This window comes from Triturus cristatus, chromosome 10, assembly GCF_964204655.1.
Source record: "Triturus cristatus chromosome 10, aTriCri1.1, whole genome shotgun sequence".
Taxonomy (NCBI): domain Eukaryota; kingdom Metazoa; phylum Chordata; class Amphibia; order Caudata; family Salamandridae; genus Triturus; species Triturus cristatus.
This window is the reverse complement of record NC_140593.1, coordinates 628,838,376-628,859,682: the sequence shown is the minus strand read 5'-3', so window position 1 is coordinate 628,859,682 and position 21,307 is coordinate 628,838,376. Positions and strand designations below refer to the sequence as shown.

Genomic DNA, 21,307 nt, shown 5'->3' with positions numbered 1-21,307 from the left:
TGGAGTGACCTCCCCTACAGAACTTCTTGGCAAATTGTTTAATGAGCGTTGGACCCCATAAAGATGTTTGACCCACCCATTACCTGAACCTAATACCCTAGCTGTTATAGACTGCTTTATGTCCCGTTTTTCCTTTCCACAACAGAATTTCCCACAGGATGAAACGGAGAGGAGTACCGCAATGCAACGCTCAAACTGGCCATGCCATCTTTGTAAGCTCGAGAGCTAAACGCAGGACCCTGGTCAGAATGTAGTGTGCCAATTGCGTATGTGCCAATAACTCGCAAGTCTTTTATAACAGTTAGAGCGTCAGCTGAGCTCTGAGGTCACATCCATAGGAACCTTGAACACGAATCCACTGCGACCATTATATATTTATAGTTACCATCCCTTTGCAAGTGACCGCAGTGATCCAGGTAACCACAAGATAATGGTTTATCTGAAATTAACAGGGGTGTCTGCGCAGGACGTTTCACTGTAGAGACTTTCATCTGTTGGCATATTTCACATTCCAAAACATAGTTTTTGGTCTGTTTCCTAATGCCGGGCCACCAATATCTCTGTTTTAATAATGGTACTGTGGCAGAAACACCTGCATGGGCAGAGGCTATCCCTTCATGTGCTGTTAGGATTAGTCCTAATCTACGTTCCATGTTTGGAATTACCCTATCCCCCACTCCAGGGATTCAAGCAAATGGAACGTTGTTCGCATCAATTATATACGAGTATTTGAGTGGAAATTTTTTAGGTAATGCTGTACCACTGCCTTTGCTTGAAGCATTGACAGCCAATAATATCTCACTGTCTATTCTCGTTTTTGAACGAGTGATCGCAGCTACAGAAGCCGTTTGTACAGCCCCCTTCACGGCTTCGTCAGCCAATGAATTCCCTGCAATGTGAACACCATCACGTTGATGACTCAGCGTGTGTATCACGTGAGTGTTTTGTAGTCCGTCTCGCAACTGAACTACTTATTCCCAAAGCGTTTTATGCTTGATTGTACCACCTTTTGCATCTTTGAAACCATTGTGATGCCAATTCTGTAAATATTCATTATACGATTGAACACAGTAAAAAGAATTGCACACTTTAAGTGTGGGGAATTCGCGATCCGTATTTTCAAGTGGCAATTTGAATGCTTGTAGTTCAGCTCGCTGAGCTGTACAATCTCCTAGAGATTGTGTTTTAGCGACCATTGGTCGGAATTTACCATCGTGCATGCGACCTTTAAAGATTGCGCACACTGCAATGTAAGCTTGCTTACTTTCCGTAGCGGGTTGTGCTGATCCGTCAGTATAAATTATGAATTCGTACTGCTCAAGAGAGAGAATCTCAATAGGCAGAGGACATTCATGTTCACACTGCAGGAATGCTTCTGTTTTTAAATAAGGATCAAAAACATATTCAACATCCGTTGCTGCAATAGAATTAACCCATTGTATCCATCTTGGATGTAAAGCTTTTGCATTTGGAATGCTCGCTTTTGTAACTGCCTCTAAGGCTGGTACCGGAGTCACGACAATAATGCTACTCCCCTGAGCTAGAGCTCTTTCTTTTGCTACTGCAGTTTGAACTGCTGTCAGAATGTTTTCTGTCGAAGTGAAGCGCATTTCCGCTTGTGAATACAAAGGTGATTTGTATGCAATTGGTACTTTTTCACATTCATTAAAAGTTAAGTAGGTGAATCCGCTTTGACCTGAAATTATTCGGATCACTAAATTGCATGTATTTACCCGTGTTTGTAAGTGATTTGTTGCTAACATATCAGCTTGAAGTGAACGCAGGATATCTGTGTGTTCCTGTGTCCAATTTTTGATTTTGAAATCAGGTTTGATTAATTCGTAGAGAGGTTTAACCCTTTCTGCTTAATTTAGAATGTAAGTTCTTCCAAAATTCAGGAAACCTAGAATCGACTGTAAGTTTTTCAGCGTTTTTGGAGGTTGGAGCAGCGCACACTTTTCTAAAAAGTTAGCTGCCAGGCTTTTGCCTTCACTTGAAAGCTCATATCCTAGGAAAAGGACATTGAGATGGGCAATTCTTGAATTTTTATAATTGAATTTGTAGCCCTCAGAGGCGAAGCCCAGTATAATGGTGTTCACCCTGTTCAAGTGCCTATCCAGGTCATCGTCTGTCAGATAGATATCATCGACACATGACAATGCCTCTTCATCATAAATTTGTAGTAACTCTGTTACTCTTGCTGAGAATAACCCCGGGCTGTTCTTGAACCCTTGAGGGAGTCGACAAGGTGACGCTGGGTCCCCATTATTGAGAAAGCTGTCGAGTACCTACTTTCAGGTGCTATGTTTTGACAAAAGAACCCATTTGAAATGTCTAATGTGGTTTTATATTTTTTACGCACAATGTTATTCATTAATGCTGTACTGTGTGCATTTTGCACTGCAAATGTCTTAGTACAAGTGTTCAGGTGTCTGTAATCCAAAACTAGAGGCTATGTATTGTCTGGTTTGGAGACAGGAAACAAAGGATTGTTCATTGATGAGGTGCATGTTTCAATCACCCCTTGGTATTCAAGTTGATCTAAGATCTCCCTAACCTGTTTTTTAGCTTCTTGCTTAATTGGGCACTGCCTTTGTGCAGCAGGTTGATTTTTTAACTGTATCTTGTAGTGAGGTGAGTCCTCATCCCATCCTACATGATTTTTGTATAATGCTGGGGCCTGGGCAACTGCCCATGTCCTAGCATATGTATATTTCAGGTGTATTGGAACATGGTTTGAGAAGGCTGGCATAATGATGTCTTTGCCATGTGGGCACTCCCTGACAGATTCTGGTGGCCAGTCCTGTTCTGCTATAAGTATATCATAACCCCTTGAAAGTTTCTCCCAAAAGAGTGCTCTCACTTTTCTTGGTATGTCTCCCTCCATCCGGAGTGTTATTTCATATAACCTTTGTGGAGTACTAAACCTAGTGTCTACAGTCTCAACTGTGATGTACTCATTCAAGTCCACTATCTCCAGAAGTTCCTTCAGGTTCTGGCGAGCTATTGTTACTTCTGCTGCACTGTCCAGCATTGTCCGAGCCCATTCTCCGTTCTTGAGCTGTGCTCTAAGAATTCTGGGCATGTCTGATCTTCAGACCTGCTATCTTCTTCTTATTGAATTGAGGTTTTGTTTTGTTTTTCTGAACGTGTTGTTCGTCTTTGGACTTTACGCGTTCTTCTTTGTGATCTGACTGTCCTCTTCTTTCGGATGTCTGTGACGATATCTGAAAGGTACGAGAGGAACGTGTATCAGTATCTTGATACCTGTCAGGTTTTTTCAAATTATTCCTATTTCTGAGGTTATACCTCCTTTCAGAGGGCTCCTTTTGAGGAGACCTACCTCGGGATTGAGAACGTTTCTCTTTTGAATGCCGTTTGTTATTTTCCCATTTCTTTTTAGAAGATGTAGGATTGTGTTTAATAGAGTCCTTCTCAGGACCTTCAGACAGTTGTGGTTTAACTGGTTTCCCACCCAAACTATCTCTGCCTAATTCTTCATAGTATTTTTCTATTATTCTGGATAGTTCTTGTTGATGTTCTGTTCCCTCAAGCGTTGGCGGATCGCCACTGATGCTGCCTCCCCTTTAATATTAGATAATATTATTGTTGAGACCTGGTCGAAGTTTTTTAGTAATTTCATACCTAAATTCAGAGCAGGCTCTGCCCCGTATTCATTTTGAATTTGTTTCAGGACATCGGGTATTACTGCAATAGACGGAACACCATGTGTTTTAGTATAGATGGCAGCAAAGACTGTGCCCCAAGTGGTGCAGTCTTCCAGATGTGGAGTGATCCCCATTGGTAAACAGATTGTTAGGATTCTGTGTTTCTTATAAAGGATAGTATTAGGAAATTCTGGTTGGATTTGAATAATTTTTTGAGCTATCTAGAATGGAATTTGTTCACGTTTTGTGGGCATTTTACCCATGACTGCGTGTAAAGTCTGTGGAGTAATTTTTAGTGTATTCCCCTGGTGAGGGGTTTGATTTGGAATGGTTAATGGTGGTTGGACTGTGAAAGTCCGCATGACATATTGGACTAACTGTCTGTACATTTTTATTAACTCTTTAAGTTGAGTGAGTAATTCATCGTCTGACATCTCTTCGATGTCAGGATGAGGTGTGTAGCCGGCTAAAATCGGCCATGTTGCTCCTGGTCTACCTAGTGGACCAAGCCTGGTAATGTGATTGTAATGTTTTAGGGCGCCTTTAAACCAGAGATTATGTTCTTGGTATGTGAGTGGAATTTCAACATCCTCGAAGGAAATATATTCCTCAGGTGGTTCATCTTCTTTATAGAAGTGAAACTCTTTTGTTACTGGATTTGATTCTGGGAATACTATCCATGAATAGAATACCGCTGTCTGAAAAGATTCCATGTGCCTCTATCATGAAAACTGCTCTACCACCTCTTGGTGTTAGGCCATGTTTTATAAGTTTTAAAGTGATGGCTCTCCTTAAATTTGGATGGATGTTTATAACACCCTCATCGGTTTCATTTAAACCTGTAAGATTAAAAGCTGTTACGACTTTGTGAGTCGTAGCCTCACCGGTCACGGTATTATTATCCCTGTTTTGGGACACTGATTTTGAAAAATGTAGAACTAGTTTCAAGGAAACAAAAATAAGGTGCACAATATTTTGGAACACTGTATCCTTCAACGCTGAACAAACTAAACAGCTAATACATAGGATTTTCGTCCTACTCAGCTATGGCGGATATTAACCCTACCCACTCCAGACGTCTTATGGAGTATTATGAGTAGGGGTCTATGAGAAATGCACGACTGAGTTACTTCAGTATCTAGCATTAAATTAGTGCCTTACCAAACACGTTGGGCGCCATGTAGTGTAGTTCCTATTTCCCTTATAGGCTCTGCGCATTTGAATAATATACACTATAGTTGTGGCATAGGACTGAGGTCAGTATGCCTCTATGGAGTACATTAAACTTAATTACTTTGTGTGCCAGCTAACTCAGAGGCCACTAGAAACTCCTTGAATAAACAAGAAGGGAGTAGTTTCTGGCAACCGCATAAACATGACAACTTTATTTCCCTTAGAATCGGAACATGTCTCAGAATCGTGGAAACAACAGATAACAGTTTCACTCAGTCAATCGTGCATGCTTAGTTTCTTCAGAGTTACATAGAAATAGATAGACAGGTGTTTCAATAAAAGGATTTATTGAACAGTCTTGTTTCTCGTGTAAGAGATATGAGCTGTTACAATCGCAAGACAGTATGCGAGATATAATACGTACAGCGTAAGCAGTAAGAAGAAATAATACTGCAACAGCATTATCTTCTAGCTATGACATATATTCATATACACATACATAAATAACATAGGCTAAAAGTGGATACTCGTTTGATGCTTCTAAATAGTTCTACCTCAGTGTACCTAACCTAAGTGTAGTACAAGATAAGAAGTAGGTGCCATATTCTATAGTATGGTAAGCTATAGTTTTGCATATGCCAAGAGTCCCTCTAGGTTCTAGTCAGCTCCATACCTTAGAATGAGAGAGGTGGGAATCTCTTTCCAGGTCTCAAACTCTAACACCCCGTGAAGGGAGTCAGAACACTGGAAGCTGGATTCTCTGCGAGCAGGGATGACAGCGTCTGGTCAGTGCGTCAGGCGGGGACTCAAATTCTTCCGAACCTGCCGTGGCGAGCCATATCGGGCTATGCAGCCGAGCCGTGGTTTGCCATGGTAAGAGAAGGTATATTTATACCTGGAAGGTGCTTAGGAATGTTAGCATTGATGTAAAGTTGGGCAGAGGAAGACGTCATGAATGAACCCCTAAGGAATTGTAGTTCATGCATAATAGATGAGTTCTTGGAGAAATTAATAATCCTAGCTAGGGAAGGTTGCAATGGCTTAAGGGTCTGGTTTCTAAGAACTCGTCGTGACGTGAGGATGGACGGATGTAGATGACCATGTCTGTATTTGGATAGCATGGCTAATGCCTAAATAAGGACTGGGATTCTATGCCTAAATAAGGGCAATGCGAATTGTGCCTGTATAAGGACATGATTTAGGAAAACCTATGTACGGACATCTAAATCGAAACACAACAAGCTTTGACTAAAGATGGGTGATCAGTCCTGCTTTTTGCCAACTTTATCTTTGGACTTCCTGAAACATTTTGACTCCGGATGGGAGGACACAAACAGTGCCCCCTATATGCCTGCCAACTGGCAACTCACCAGCCACTATCACCTATGCTGCACATCTGGAGAGCGCAATCCCCACACCCAGGAATACCCCTCAAAGCACTTACTTTGTATGGGGAGAAACAGCTGTCTCCAATGAACAAAAAATAAAGGAAAATAAAATGAGGCATCGTGTTCTCAGTTGTCCGACCCTGGAACTACATGTGGAGACCACAGGGAGACAGTGGTTATCAGGAATAAATACATGAAGAGCTCATTCGTGCAAAAGGGAAAACATGCGTAAACCACCATTAGAATACAATGCTAAGTTTAACAGCTAACATGGAGACTAAATGTAAGCTACATAACAACTTCCATAACAACTTCCCCTTGGTTGGAAAGAGATGACTCAAAGAAAAATAAACTGTAACAGTGAATATACATAAAAAACCTTGCATTATGTTTGTAAAAAGATTTGCCTTTCAAATAATTGCTTCAAGAATATAAGCAGATACTAAAAGCTATAAAAAAAAAGCCAAATTAAAAACAATGCAAACTGTAAAAAAAGAAGAAAAGGAATTTCATACAATTAGAAAGCCAATTAAAGAGCTTAGGTGGCATCTGAAATGAAATGTGGCATCTCCATCATGTCTAAGACAGACACATCCAAAATGTTGTTGGGGCCCAGGAAAGAACCTACATTTACAGATAACACATCAACAGGGCCTGAAGAACAAGATCCAAGTGGCAAAGTGAGTCATCTCTAGTCTTTCAACAGATGTTGAGTGCAACTGTTGTAGGAGTGCATCTGCCGAAGAGTAACCAGAAGTCAAAGGATTATCCCGCATTTGCTAAGACACCTCATAGTAGACGTCTTGCAGCAAAGGAAGCAGAATCACAGGACAGCACAACTGATATGACTGCAAAAAGACTGACAAGCTGATTTATGTCAAGAAACTGGGACAATTGTGTAGCAAGGCACAGGTCAACTGCACACTTGAAAGTGCACCATTGGCAATGAAATACAGGTTGCACACTCTGAAACCACATGGGCCGAAAGGACAGAAACCAGTTCTTGTTCAGTGCCAATAGCATAGACTCTCTGAAATACTGTATCATGTGTTCAAAACAAAGGAGAATGTGTGGTAGTACCATGACCACCAAGCCTTGTTGTGGGACATCCATTGCATCCAGAAGAAACAGGACAGTTGGAATGCCTCCAGAAATGCTTGAAAACAATGAATGTATAAAAGACTGCATAACTCCACATACAGTCTCAAATATATAAACAAATCCAGACCCAATCCCTTAAAAAAGTGTGCCACTCCAGCAGTGTTAGAAGCATTAAAAATACGGAGTATCAGCTCACCAAAATGCTGTGCCAATTGAGTGCATAACAGTGATTGTACCTTAGTTGAGGAATGGGCTACTTGGAGATCAAAAGTTTCCTGGGCAGATGATAAAATAACATCTTTTTGAAACAATAAGGCTTTCTGTCTGCTTAACCGAGCAAAGTTAATCTGTGAAAGAAGGACCTTCGGCTACAAAATACCTTTCCTAATACAATGTGTGGGTGATATAAGACATTCATGCAGCAAGTCACAACCTTGGAAATAGTGACTATATAAGGGACACCTGGTTTCATCTCGCAGCAACTCTGATCATTTACAATTAAGTAGCTGCCAATTGAAAGTAACAAACATTCAGACTTTATCAGTGGTACAGGAACACCATTAAAATAAAAAATAAGGTTAGCCATGGATGCAATACGGACACCATGAAGTGTTATCTCTCTCCAAATGAAGGAGTGACCCAATGAAGTTCCATAGTTATGTTAACTAACAAAAACCAAAGGAGAGAAACCAAGCCTCGTGTACAAAATGTGCACCTATCCCTTTGTATCTGTCCACAGGGAACTGTCTAAGACATGAGGTAAAATGAAACGTAGAGATAGGGAGAGAAATGAAACCGTGAAACAGCCATGTAGCTGACAGAGTTTCAGCTGCAGAAAGAGCGATGTTTCTAAACTTTCTATAATAAGCATTGTATAGGTCAATTCCTTCCTCACCATGATTTTCTGCATGCATGTCAAATTATAAAGCCAAAATCAATCTCAGCTGACTTTGAACATGCTGAAGTATAGACATGTCTTTTTGAATTATATCAAATGCAGATGAAACAAGATTATTCAATGAATAAATACCTGTTGACAATGTTGTAAACCCATACTGAGAACTACAAATGCTGTTTCTAAATGTTCCTTATCAATTTGTCTTAACATTTCAGCAGCTTCTTGTTAAGAATTATTCAAATTTTCATTGTATGTGGCATGAATAAAACATTTCGTACGAGAAGCTCTAGGACCTAATAAAACATCTTTTAAATCCATAGTATCAGAAAGCAGTGTCAGGTGATCTTTAACTGCAGACAAAGTGGAATGTTCCAACCATTTCTAGCATACCTTTCCTACGCTATAGGTAGTAACTACTCCAGAGTGTTCACCCACCTAAGCTAGAAAATGACGAGTTGTAAGTTCCATATTGCACCATCTCATTGAGCTGTTGTTCTGTGAAGTAAAAAAAAAACTGTTGCAAATTGGCAAATTGTGCAACAGAGGGAATGCTTGGCATAGTCAAGCTTTTAGTATTACCCAAGCTAAGGCATGTAGTCTGTTGCACTGTTTTGTTTAAAAAGATCATTTGGCGAGGAATCAGACAAGTCCTAAATAAGGTATCAGTGCCTTGGGCCTGCAAGTGTCATGTTTCCAAACTGATTTAAGCTCAAAATTGTCCTTCCTATATTCATAACCATGAAGGGCTAGTTGTGAAGTAAATGAGTTGGAATAAATCAATTTTGTGTGAGCATATTTTTCTTCGCTGAAAAAGGTGTAAGCTTATAATAATATTAAACATGATCTGTAGGGACATGACCAGAAAAATTAGGGACATTTTTGAAGTATATATTAGGACTACCAACAGGTGTTCCCACTGTGTATAATTAAAAACAGCACATGGAGTACTAGATTTGTGTAAACAGTGATGTGCATAATGTTGGTAACAAACCATTTCACCATAATTTGCAGAATTCAAATACAAATCCTGATTCTCAAATACATTGTACAATTCTAATTCAGATAGCATATTAGAAACAGACAGAACATCCCAATCATCAGAAATGGAACCTAGGGAAATAATTTCATCCATAGGAACCTTAAAAACATATTGAGTTTGCAATGTTTCAGTTGAACCAAAAAGGTCATAGAGAACTTTATCGGAAACAATACCATCATGGACAGGGAATAAGGGTTGAGAGAAGAATTCCGCTCCACCAGCGGAGTTCACAGAGTTTTTCCCACTCCGTGTGGAGTTCTGAAAAACTCTGCGAAGTATTGCAAAGCAGAGTACTTGCTCTCAAGCGGCTCACCGATATTAAGTTGGCGAGCGCTTGCGAGAAAACAATTGCACACTAGACCTCCTTCCACCGGGATTTCTAAATGCGGGCAGTCATGGCAGGTCGCGGCAGGTCGGGACCGCTCGTATTGAGAAATCTGCCTCTAGCTTTGAGGAAGCTGCCGCTGGAGTAGAATATCTACTCAAGCAGCAGAAAGCAACAGAGCACTCTGGTGCAACACATAGTGGCGGATAATGCTGATTTTACAGTGCAGTACAAACTACCGGAGCTAATAATCAGAGCGAGCAGTGCAACTTAAACGACTCCGCTGCTGGCGGAACTCTGCAGAGCTTGGCGAAGTATTTCTGGCACTTCACGGATTTCCATGGAGTAAAACTCTGTGAACTCTGCCCAGTCCTACAGGTAATGCAGTAATGATCTCTAGGGACAATTCTCTTCAGACCTTATGTGATGAGGAATGGGGTGTAAGCGCCTCAGCTACAGTTTCTGGTAAAGGAATGATCTGAGGGAAAGTGTCTATTCAATATTAGAAAGAAGACTGTGATAAGTCCAATCCAAATGAGGAGAAAAAATAGTGCAAGGAAAATTCAACAGTAGGACCATTGAGGAATCAGATAAGTCTGTTTCAGCAAATGAAAGAAATGCATTTGTACCACGTGCAGAGGTATGTGAAGAGTAGAAAGAAAAATCATCAATGATGACAAAAGAACCAGAGGCAGTCTGAGTAAAAGTAGAGACCTCATCTGGCAAAGGAGAGCAGGCAGGCAATTCCAAAGGTGGTTGGTAGTATATAACATCATTGCAAGGAGCAGCAGTAGAAAACAGCAAACTCACGTTAGAAACACATCCTGTGTTGTCATCATGAATTGGTGTGATTGAAAATTCTGCATCTGTAGATCCCAGCTGGGGTGCAGAAAGATTTGGACTGCTTAGTGCATGCACAGGGATTTTGTGAAGGGTAGAGAGAGGTGTAAAGGAAATACCCAGAAACTCTTGTGGCCTACTGTGTAAACCTAGCCACATTGTATAATTTGATCAAATCAACTGAAACTAGTTGGTTATATTTACAACCACCAAGCAATGGCAAAATTACTGTTTGAGTACCTTTGACAGCAAGGACAGGCACTGATGCATAGTAGGATGGGCCAAATTCTTTTTATCTGCAAAATTCTCTTTACTAGATTCCCAACTTTAGGAATCCAGCCAGAAAGTGCTGGTTGCTCCTTCACTTCGTCAGTGGCAAAATGTTTAAAATTCACATTGGAATGCTGATCTCTGAAGTCTTGTAATTCTTGTAAGACAGCAAAGCATTCATTGATGTCAAAGGGCGTATCCAAAGCCACTGTGCTAGAGTTATCAAGATCTGCAACATATATATGGACCCCAAAGAGTACTTCGGAGAGAGTCCGCTCACACAAAGACCTTCTAGGCAATTTTTTAATGCTCTATTGTCTCCATACAGGTGATGGGTAGAACTACGACCTGAACCCAATACTCTAGCTGCAAGGACTGCTTTAAGTCACAGTCCTTCCGTTATCCACTGTTAAATGTTCCTCAGGATGATAGGGAAAAGAATAATGCACAGCAACAACTGGAGTGTTAATAGTATTCTGGTAAGCCTTAGAGGTGAAAGCTGGTCCCTGGTGTGAGTGGAATGCTCCAACTGCATATGTACCGATAAAGACTTGCAAATCTTTATTAACAGTTTGAGCGTCAGCTGAGCGTTGTGCAAACAACCATAGAAATCGAGAACAAGAATGAACAGCCACTAAGATAAATTTAAAGGCACCATCCGAAGGAAGTTGTCCACAATTATCTAAATAGACACATTTAAAGGACTTATTTGAAAATAAAAGAGGTGTCTGTGGTGGGCGTGCAACTGTAAAGCTTCTAATTTGTTGACAAATGTCACCACCAAGGACAACGTTTTTTGTCTGTTTATAAAGACCCTGCCACCAGAAACGTTTCTGTAGTAAAGAAACTGTAGCGGCCACACCAGCATGGAAAGACACTAAACCCTCATGACCTGCTATTATTAACTCTAACCTGCAGGCCCGTTTGGGTATCACATAATAGCCCACCCCAGGAATGCAGGCTAAGGGGATATCTATTTTGTGGACTCAATAGATAGGAATATTTTGCGAATAGTCTTTAGGTAAGGGCTCTCCACTGGCCGAAGCAGTGACAGAAGCCATTATGTCTTCTTCCATACTCATATGTGGCCAAGTAATCGCAGCTACAAAAACTGTTTCAACTGCTGCCTTGGTAGCCTCATCAACCAATGAATTCCCTACAATGTGTACATTAAAACGTTGAGACTCAATGTATGAATAGCATGAGCCCATGACAAAGCATCCTTTAATGCCACCACCTTTCCCTAAAGAAAGTTATGCTTAATAGCCTTACTTTTAGAATCAGTGAATCCATTCAAGTGCCAGTAAGGTAAATTATCATTAAAGGCCTGGACACAGTAATAAGAATAGTTCACTATAAGTGTGGGGAATTCTGATTCCAAATTCTGCAAAACCAGACCCAAACCTTCTATTCATCCAGCTGAGCGGTACAGTCACCTAAAGTTTCCGTATATGTTTTTTGTACCTCAAAAACACGTTTTACTGCAGCACATGCTGCTGAGTGTTTGTACTTTGTACCAACCAAGGGGTGAGCTGAATCATCAGTATACATTATGAAAGCATACTGATCAAAAGGTAAACCTTCACTAGACACAGGGTATTCTTTCTCATACTGGAGTTTTTCTGTAGCTGCAAAACGCATTTCAGCATTGGAATATAAATGTGATTTATATGCAATTGACACTGTTTCTTCTTCATTGAATAAAACGTAACTGTAAGCACTTGAGCCTGCAATTATGTGGATCACTAAGTTGGTAGTGTTAACACGAGTGTGCAAATGTTTAGACTCAAGCATGTCTGTTTATAAGTTTCTAAGAATAGTAGTATGCTTAGTACTCCAATGTTTATTAGAAAAAACTAGAGGAATTAAGTCATTCAACTATTTAGCCCATTGTGCATATTTTGGAATGTATGTCCTACCAAAGTTTAGAAAGCCCAAAAGCGATTGATGCTTTTTCAAGGTATTTTGATGATTGTAAGAGAGCACATTTCTCTACAAAATGTGCTGCTAGGCTTCTACCTTCATTTGACAACTCATATTCCAAAAACAGGACACTGAGAAAGGCTATTTTAGATTTCCAAAAATCTAATTCATAGCCATGTTCAGTGGAACCCAAAATTATATGATCCACCGTGGCCAAATATGTGATTAAATCCACATTTGTGAGGTAAATGTCATCCACATATGAGAATGATTTTGTGTCAATACCATGTAAAATTGAAGTTACTCTGTCAGGAAGCAGACCTGGACTGTTCTTATACCCCTGTGGAAGCCTGCAGAACTGTCTCTGAGCTCATAGCGCTGTGAAGACGGTCAAATCAGGGCTTTCAGGCACTGTATTCTGACAGAAAAAGCCATTGGAAATGTCCAACGTAGTTTTATATTTTTTACAAACAATGTTGTTAATTAAACTTTGTCTCTGTGAATTTTCCAAAGCAAAAGTGCATGTTTTGACTGTTTAATTGTCTATAGTGTAAGACTATATGATAGGATATGATCTTGTTTAGGCACAGGAAACAATGGTTTATTCATCAGGAAGCCACAAGGATTAATCACACCTTGAGATTCTAATTGTAATAGAATCTCCCAAACTGGTCATTTAGCTTCATGTTTAATAGAGTACTGTGCTTGCACTTGCAGGCTTGACCTCATAGGTATAACATGATAAGGTGAGCCTTCATCTCAACTTTCCTGGTTGTGATATAATGCTGGGGCTTAAGCAAGAGCCCATTCTGTAGCATATTCTGCTTTAACATCTTTGGGAACAATAACAGAGAATGAAGGCATGATTACATCTACTCTTTGTGGGACTTTTCTAACAAACTCAGGTGGCTACTCAGTCTCAGCCAGGACAATGTTTTAGGGGCATATGTATCAACATCTCCATTTGCGATTCTCAAATAGCGATTTTTTGAGAATCGCTATTTGAGAATTGCAAAACGGGATGTATTTAAAAAATCGCACAAATTTAGCGATTTCTTAAAATTCCTTAATTGTGATTAGCAAATTGCGAAATCGCAATTAAGGAATACCTTCCCATTCATTCCTATGGGCCAGGAGGCCCATAGCAGTGAATGGGAAGTCCTTCTCAATTTGCGAATCGCTATTTGCTAATCGCAAATTGAGAATATTTTCAAAGGTGCAAGGGTTTCATGATGACACCCTGATGCACCCCTGAAATCAGCATGTGTGCACATATGGCGCACATACATGCCCTAAGGGCATGTATGTGCACCACATGGCACTTTGAAATATGCAAAAAAGTGCATATTTCAAAGAAATCGCAACTTACCACCAACTTGAAGTTGGTGGTAATTTGCGATTTCTTAAGGAGAAATCGCACAACTTGGGTGCGTGTTACATTGCATTTAAGAAATGGCAATTTGCGATTTCTTAAATGCTTACGCAAACTTAAGAAATCACAAATTTAGCGATTCCTTAAGATTGCGAGGCTGAAATGCCTCATACATCTCCTTTTGCGATTTTGTATTCGCAAACGCTGTTTTTTTGCAATTCACAGCATTTGCGAATACAAAACCGTTTGATACATATGCCCCTTGGTCATTAGTTAACTTCGGCTAGAATATTACTTTAATAGTATGCGGTATGTTATCCTCAATTTGTAAGTCCAACTCAAAGAGTCTTTCAAGAGGGCTTAGCCGCTGATCTGAAGTTTCTACTTGTACATAGTCATTAGTTGGTCTCATCACCATAAACTCTTGAAGAGTCAGGTGAACTATGGTGACTTATGTTGCGGTGTCGAGAAGAGTCTTGTCTTGTTCTGAAGAACAGTTCTGAGCATTAGTGCCATATTTAGGAGAAATTCTGGCCACTTTCTTTTTTTTTTAAACTGTGCTTCTTGCTGTGGAAGTTTGTCTTCCTTTTTATGATGACATCAGAAAAGCGCTGTCAGTTCGTTTTCGATTTCACATACTCCTCCTGTCTGTGGTTGCCTCATTCCCCTCTCTCTGACCGTCAGTCTGTGGAGTCCTGAAAGAAATGAGAAGGATGTGTATCAGAATACTGATACCTATCAGGCTGTTTAAGTGCATAATTGTTACGTAGATTATAACGTTTTTCGGAAGACTTCAGTGGCAGAGATGCAGTCTGTGTTTCAGCTGTGGCTTTGTTTTTATTCCAGTGCTTTTTAGAAGACTAGAGTGTCTACTTGGTAATTTTGGCATCAGATTTGCCTTTAAGTTGTTGCTTTATAGGCCGGTTCCCAATGTCATGACCTAAAGATGTGAAGGTTTCTGAAATAATTTTAGGGAGCTTGCATTCCTGATCTTCTAGTGAACTTGTAGTGAGCCCTTGGCATATTGCTAAAAAAGCTGCTTCCCCTTTAATATTACTTAAGATAATGGAGGACACTGCGGCAAAGATGCCAGTGAGTTTCATCCACAAATCAAGGGTGGGGCTGCTCCATGTGTAGATTGCTGCAAAAACAGTGCCCCACGTATTAAACTCCTCAACAGGGGGAGCCATACCAAGTAGAAGACACATAGTGAGAATTCTAAATTTATCACGGGGTCTTTATAGGGAAACACTGGTTCAAGCTGATTTGTATTTTTGAGCAATCCAAAATGGAATGTCATCCTGTTTAGTAGGGACTTTGCCCATAATGGCATTAATAGTAATAGAACGAATTGCAGGCATAGCTAACTGATCCTGTGCAGTTGGAGGAGCCCTTGCTGGTGCTGTAGTGATTGTAAGCAGAACATACTGCATCAGATGGTTTAAAAGAGCAAGCGTGTCATGCTGGGAGTAAATGCTGTGCATTAAGATAAGGCGTATAGCCTGCTAAGACTGGCCAAGTTGCCCCTTCATTACTGAGAGGACCCAGTCTGACATTGTGTACTGTGTGTGGTAGGGCACCTTGGCACCAATTTTAATGTTCCAGGTAAGTTAGAGGAATTTCTAGATATTCATAATGTCTATCTGCAGCTGGAACTGTAGCCTCAGTATATGTGTGAAATGTAAGTGAAATTGACATAGACCGCAGGAAAATCAACCCATGAATAAAACACCTCACATCTGTATACTTCATGTGCCTCGGCCACGAAGGTACCTTCTCCACTGCCATTGGCGAACCCATGTCTAATTAAGTGTGCAGTTACTACTTGTCTGAAATTAGGAAGATTGAACACTGCTTGCGCTATGCTTAGTGAATAGAATTCAAAGATAAAAACACTACAGGGAAAAATCCTTTGAAACAATCAAGCTTGATTAATCTACAGACATGAATAGGTGCTTCCTGTTAAGCAGAAGGGGGATAAAACCCTTATCACCACAGACATCTCTGTATAGATGTAATAAAAGAGCTTTGGGCACACTCATATAAACTACTCAGGAGACCCATTAAATAGGTACCTTACAATTAAACGTTGGTGGTGCCATGTCATATGGTTCCAACAAATCTAGTAGGACTGTGTTTTTAGAACAACAAAACTTCATAATACAAAGACTAAGTTTTCTTATATAATCAGTAAATGTTGGGGTGTTTGGCTAGCTCACAGTACTGCATCTAAACTCCTCAATGTACAGTTATAGAAGTTGTCAGTAACCTAGAACATGACTCTCAGATTCCCAAGGAAATCATGGAAACAGATCTAACCCTTTCATTTCTCACTTTTGCATGCCCAAAGTGTCACAAAGAAAAGATATAATATTTCAATTTGAAACATTTATTGAAAAGCTCTAGTCATTATAAATAAAACATGAAGTGTGATGTCAAGGGCACCAAATCACTCTTACCTTCAGGAGACTTGTTCTTTCTTACCTGAAAGGTGATTGGTGAGTTTTGCAGAGACGCTATAGACCAACCTCCCTGAACTCCTACTTACAACCTGCTATTGATTTTACGCTAAGGGCATACAATAGAACTTTGGGGAGAAGGGACGGAAAGACTTGTTCTTTCTTACCTGAAAGGTGATTGGTGAGTTTTGCAGAGACGCTATAGACCAACCTCCCTGAACTCCTACTTACAACCTGCTATTGATTTTACGCTAAGGGCATACAATAGAACTTTGGGGAGAAGGGCCGGATTCGGACGCTACTGGATCCTGTTGTCGACCTGCGAGGCAACAAGATGTGTTTGAGGAACACGAATAATAATACTGCCTAAGCTTACACTTTTAAGTGTTGATGCAAGAATTAAGTGGTGCAACGTCCTACCTGCGATTCTACAGGAATTGTCCTAGCGTCCTGAAGTCTTCGTCAATGGATGATGGTGTATTGCTTGGAGTGCAATTCAATGTGTTGTCCAAGTGAAGGTGGTGGTCTTGACTGTGGTGTAAATCTTTTCCTTTAAAAGAAATTATTACATATTAACATTTCAATTCGTTATTCAAAAAGGGGCTACTCTGAATATCTATATTCTCACTTTCTCCTTTTTTTTTTACGTACTTCACTTAATCTCCTTCTGCACACTCTCCATTTGTTGACGTAAGTTCTTTCGTGAGGATTGCCTAAAGATTACAAACATACATCACAAATATTCACCATGATACTAGTAACATTTGTCCTTTTGAAACATATGTGTATCCAAAAAGTAAGTTCCAAAAATTGTTCGTATTATTCACGTTGTTGTTAAAGCCTCTCTCTCTTGCGTTGGGCGCCTTGTTGAATAATAGAATTGTAAAGTTACTTAGCTTTCTCTGTTTTCATTTTCAGGTCCTGAAGCTCCGGTGAAGAACTCCCCGCTGTCCAGAACGCTGACGGAATCAGGTAAGTGCAACGCGATGCTGCGAGGTTGCTGCGAAGCGAACGGGATGACTCTCAGAAGGCCAAGCACCTTCTAGAGGTTCGGGTGTGGCTTTTATAAGCCTGCCACACGCGAACGTAGGTTGACGTTGCCCGCCTTGAAACGCGAGGCAACGTTCTTTCCAGAATTTCCCCATGCGCGTAACTACGGAGCAGCCAACAATGTGTCCTAAAGCAAAAGCACCAAGCATTGCACGAACTCCTGACTCCACGCTATGATCATAATTATAAAATCAAAATGTGCGCACAACATTCTTAGAATCATTTGCATAAACAAAAAGCATTTATGAACGAAATCACAGTACATAAATCACTGTACATAGATAAAACATATACAGACATAATCCAAATACCAGCAACACATACAGATATAATACATCGTCATAAGGAGTGCTGGATGCACGGGACAGGGGCGGGTTTCCTCCTCACCTGAACGACCATAGATTCATAAGTCCTACAATCTATTGTCGTTTTTTCAGTCAAGTTTACCGAGAATCATGACATGTGATTGGTAAGAAGATGAGACATCATTTTGTAAGCATTATTAGAATGGTGAAAAGCACAAACATTTCAACCATGTTAATTGTTCATAATGTTACTAAGGTTAATTCTATTTATTACTCATTTCTATATGCTAAAGAGAGCATATTGCGAGTACCCATCTGCCAGGCCTGTTGGAATGACCTAACTCCATACCTTGGTACTGTATATCAGGAGGCAGGCTTAATGCATTCACATCTGAGTGTACAGCTTTCTTCCTTCGCAGGATGAAGATCAGGAACAGCGGAACTGCATCTCATTCACATCTCACAGCAGCATTCTGTGATGACTTTGGTGGGAAGTGAACCCCTCAACAACTTCAACATGGACACTGTTTAAATAATAAAACATCAAGCTTATCACACTGTGCCAATGGTGCAGCATCTTGCTTTGTCTGTGGAATAATAGTCATCTCCAACGAACAAAAAATAAAGTAAAATAAAATGAGGCATTGTGTTCTCAGTTGTGTGACCCTGGAACTACATGTGCAGACAACATGACGACAGTGGCTGTAAGGAATAAATAGGTGAGATCAAATATGGTCCGGTACGGCCTACCGCCCCCTCCTCCCTTCTATTGTGACAGAAACCAATACAATCAATTTTTGTTTTGGGATAGGGTGTCGTCGACCCCCGATCGTATTTTATTAACAAACACACATATTTGCACCCAAATATATAATTACGCAGAAATGAAATGACAAGACAGGATTCGGTACATTTGATTCATTCCTAGCTTTAACCAAGCTCTAATACATACTGTTCCTATCCTAGTCTAAACATATAGCTGATCACATTTCTGCGTATTCCTTTTGGGCCTACGGCAAGGTCAACACGCTGGCCCTCCCCCTGTAATCCAAATTGTCCCGCGCACCCTAACCAGAGTGCGCATGCGCAGGGGGCCCAGCTGACCCGGAAGCACTTCCTTCCAGGCAACCCCCATACGTTCAAGACTTATTCCATAAAGGGGCAAAAATGCTGGCCCCTCCCCTTTTTATCCAATTTGTCCCGCGCCCCCCAACCAGGGTGCGCATGCGCAGCGGGCCCAGCTGACCCGGAAGTAGTTCCTTCCAGGCAACCCCCATACGTTCAAGACTTACTCCATAAAGGGGCCATGCAGACAGCGCAGCTTACTTACGCCCGCGTGCAGGCGGCCAACCAGCCAATGGAAAGCGTAACCCCCCTTTGTCCCCGCACCGTTGCAACCAACCGGTTGTAACTGCCCCTGGAGTCTGGTGAGAGCCACATATCCCTCCCCTCTGGGCGCCCCACTTAATAAGGCGCCCCAAAAGATTAGTAAATTTAGTCTGTCCAACCGATGACCTTACCGCCTGACCTGAAATACCGCCTAAAACACGACAAAAAGGCATTTACATCCAAATTTTCTTCGCAATTGACACCCTGTGGAAAAAACACACTAACATATTTCGCTCCAACAAACATCTATCTCAGGGATGGTGGGTGGGAAAAAAGGTTAAAGGTCCTCCCGAGGGAGGAGGCACACGCGACGGGTGTGCTGCCGAGGGGAGCGGAGAGCAAAGAGACTGCCCTTCACGCTCCCCCCGGCTTTATAATACCGCACCTCCACCAGCTGAAACTGGTTCCTGGTGAGGGGATCACCCGCGCCCCGGAAGTGATCTGATCACTTCCGGGGCGCGGCGGAGTCTTCCATGACCCGGAAGCGATCCGATCGCTTCCGGGGCACGGCCCCCAGCCAATGCGGGGGCCCACGGGACGGGAAAGATACGGGGGCACGGCCGACCACCATAATGGCGGCGGGGCCGATGCCGGCCCCGCCTTCCTCTATGGTCCGGTACGGCCTACCGCCCCCTCCTCCCTTCTATTGTGACAGAAACCAATACAATCAATTTTTGTTTTGGATCGTATTTTATTAACAAACACACATATTTGCACACAAATATATAATTACGCTGAAATGAAATGACAAGACAGGATTCGGTACATTTGATTCATTCCTAGCTTTAACCAAGCTCTAATACATAATGTTCCTATCCTAGTCTAAACATATTGCTGATCACATTTCTGCGTATTCTTTTTGGGCCTACACAAGGTCAACACGCTGGCCCCTCCCCCTTTAATCCAAATTGTCCCGCGCACCCTAACCAGAGTGCGCATGTGCAGGGGGCCCAGCTGACCCGGAAGCACTTCCTTCCAGGCAACCCCCATACGTTCAAGACTTATTCCATAAAGGGGCAAAAACGCTGGCCCCTCCCCTTTTTATCCAATTTGTCCTGTGCCCCCCAACCAGGGTGCGCATGCGCAGGGGGCCCAGCTGACCCGGAAGTAGTTCCTTCAGGCAACCCCCATACGTTCAAGACTTACTCCATAAAGGGGCCATGCAGACAGCGCAGCTTACTTACGCCCGCGTGCGGGGTGGCCAACCAGCCAATGGAAAGCATAACCCCCCTTTGTCCCCGCACCGTTGCAACCAACCGGTTGTAACTGCCCCTGGAGTCTGGTGAGAGCCACATGTCCCTCCCCTCTGGGCGCCCCACTTAATAAGGCGCCCCAAAAGATTAGTAAATTTAGTCTGTCCAACCGATGACCTTACCGCACAGGCCTGCATAGGTGACCGACTATCAGGCCCCCCCCAAAACCCAAGGTCATACTCACCATTGCAATTGGTCCAGCCAAGCTAAAATGTTGCCCAGGAATATCTCGTTACCCAACCTATAGAGGTGAACCCCATCTCGCCAGTAGCAGACGTCCCCTTTTATGCACCCATGGGCAATCACTTGTAATCTCGGTGCCCTAAACAGTTTGTCCATTTATTATTGATCCTCTGAACCGAGTGATTGAGAGCCCTCCCTGATTCCCCCTCCCCGCCACTGAAACCTTGGCATCATGTGTGACTACACAATAACCGCGCCTGGGCAGCGCCTGGCCAGCCATGCTGACTCTGACAGTACTGTTTCAATCAGGATCCTCCTATTTAGGTGCACCCAGTCGTTACCACCAAAATGTAAAATGTCGGAGGGAGTGCCCATGGAAGCAAGCATGTGACCTATCCGCTCCCAGAAACTGTCGAAACGCAGCCCCGCGTGCCCAAAAAAGGAGCCCCTGAAACCTAAGCGCTTTGCGCGGGCTGTCCCTTTTCCTGCAATAAAAAGGTTACTTAGACGGGAGACATAAGAATGGCCGAAAACACACGCCTGACGTTCCAACTTGGCGTCCAGAGAATCGACTTTCATCGTGGTTGTGTCTTCTTCATGATGAGGTGTCGCTGTCTCTCCTCCTGCGTGACAGGCCACTTCAGTCCTGGATCTTTCGGTCCACCTGCCTG

The 21,307-nt window shown here is 41.9% G+C and overlaps 1 long non-coding RNA gene across 1 annotated transcript in view; it reads left to right on the top strand.

The window, feature by feature from the left end:
* The window catches only part of LOC146789812 (uncharacterized), a 176,001-nt gene extending 157,636 nt beyond the window's left edge, over positions 1–18,365 (top strand). The window contains exons 3-4 of the long non-coding RNA XR_014969868.1: positions 17,375–17,428; positions 18,231–18,365. This is a non-coding gene — a long non-coding RNA (uncharacterized LOC146789812). The remainder of the gene's footprint in view (positions 1–17,374; positions 17,429–18,230) is intronic.
* The last annotated feature ends 2,942 nt before the right edge of the window (positions 18,366–21,307 follow it).